The sequence below is a fragment of the Pseudorasbora parva genome, chromosome 1, assembly GCF_024679245.1.
Source record: "Pseudorasbora parva isolate DD20220531a chromosome 1, ASM2467924v1, whole genome shotgun sequence".
Lineage (NCBI taxonomy): Eukaryota > Metazoa > Chordata > Actinopteri > Cypriniformes > Gobionidae > Pseudorasbora > Pseudorasbora parva.
In genome coordinates, this window is record NC_090172.1 from 20,244,728 (window position 1) to 20,246,576 (window position 1,849).

General features: G+C 38.6%; 1 long non-coding RNA gene across 1 annotated transcript; it reads left to right on the forward strand.

The window, feature by feature from the left end:
* On the forward strand, positions 1-1,096 carry LOC137083437 (uncharacterized). The gene is made up of 3 exons (XR_010906503.1): positions 1-181; positions 336-429; positions 562-1,096. It is a non-coding gene; the product is annotated as an uncharacterized lncRNA (long non-coding RNA).
* Positions 1,097-1,849: the final 753 nt, after the last annotated feature.

The window sequence follows — 1,849 nt, forward strand, 5'->3', positions numbered from 1 at the left end:
GCAGGCTGGAACACAGATGCAGAGTGACAGGGAAATCCGATCTGACATGAGAATTGAAAAATATCAATCTTAAACTGTTTAAAGTTACTTAAACTGAACGAATCAGTGTTTAAATTCGAGATATTGGATGATCCAGTGTGATTGTGTCGATCAAGCACTTCAGAGCTTACATTTTGAATCGGTGAGTTTACTAATGTTATAATTAGCCTTAAAAACGAATGACAACACATTTCATGTAATAGTGTTTTATTTGTTTTATACATTGGAGACAAAATGGTATTGTATTGTGATGTAGTATGGTTCGGATTGTTAATTTACGGTGTGGTTATGTTCAGACCGCATGGTGTAATGAGTGTTCACTGCCGTTCGCTGACGCCATTTTGGTTTGCGCGTGCCTGTGGAAAAAAAGAGAAACACGTGAACAGACAGGTAAATGATTATAATGTCATTTGCTATGATAATGCTATGCATATATGTATTTTATTTGTTCCTGTGTACTATATTTAATTGTAGATCATTATTGATATACAATATTGAATGCACATTCTGGCCTGTGATCAGGCCAGGTTTTTTTCTGTGTGAACATTTTTTTTCCAAGTTGGATTTACATAATTGATGGCGAGCCTCCCACTTCGACCCTGAAAGGATCACGAATCTAGAGGAAAGGACAATTTCCGATTTATTCTTTTCTACAGACAAGTAAGAGAACACTTCTCAGAGACTGGTTCTTTATAGTTTTGTTTATGGGACTGAAACATCTCAGGAGCACAATAGGAGAAAGTAAACGCTGATCATTCTTCCAATTGACACAAAGTTGAACTTGAAAGACTTCTTTGTGAGTTTCATGTGATATCACCAGTGATTGTGATTTAATTTGTGTTAAATTACATTGATTGTGATTGTGATTACTGTTGACTGAATAGTAATTTAGAGGGTGCACCCAGGGTATACATTTATAGTTATTGTATTTTCTCTGTTTTCTTTATTGTTATTCTTTGGGTATGTGATTCATGTGGAAAATTTAAATATTCAAGGAAAGTCACTAAAATTAGTACAGTAAAGTAAAGGCCTATATTTCAACTTACCTTCTGTCTCTGCCTGTTACTCAGTATCACCGCCGCCTCCCTGTACGTACCAAGCAGTCTTCTGATCATTATCACCTGGTCCATTATTGAGTTAGTAAGACCCGCTACAGTTGTGGCGAGCCAGCCAGGAGGTGGCGCTGTTGCTGAGTACAGTTGTGAGGTAAACGATTAAATTTGCATCTTCTCAGAAAAAAAAAAAAACAGTGCAATGGATATAGTTGAGGCAGAGGGCGTAAAAGTTCCAAACTCTCTGATTGTTAGTGGCTTGACTAACACCGAGCATGATGAAGAATTAATTGATCTCCTGAAAAGATATGGTTCTTTTGCAAGAACGCTTCTAATCAGTGACAAAGATTCAGAGTTTTATCAGAACACGATAATTGAATATAACAATGGTGAAGCCTTGCAAGCTCTTGAATCCCAGCTGCCTTATACTCACCAGCTGTCCAGTGATCCAGGCATCATTTACCATGTGAGGGCACTGTCTAGCATCTTTACGCAACAATTGGGCAGTAGTGTCACAAAATCCTACCTGGAAGGATTGAAAGAAATAGCAAAATTGAGTGGAACCAATTTTGAAGCAGTGTTAAGCCAGATGTTGTCTCAGATGAGTGCAGAACTTACACCAGAGTCCACTGACCTTGCAGCTGGAGATGAAAATCCAAGTGAGCTACCATCTCAAGCACTCCCTGACAGGGGCTTTAGCGCAGCACCTGTTAAGCCAAGTCAGGTAGATGAATCACAGCCACAGTGTATGCCTACTA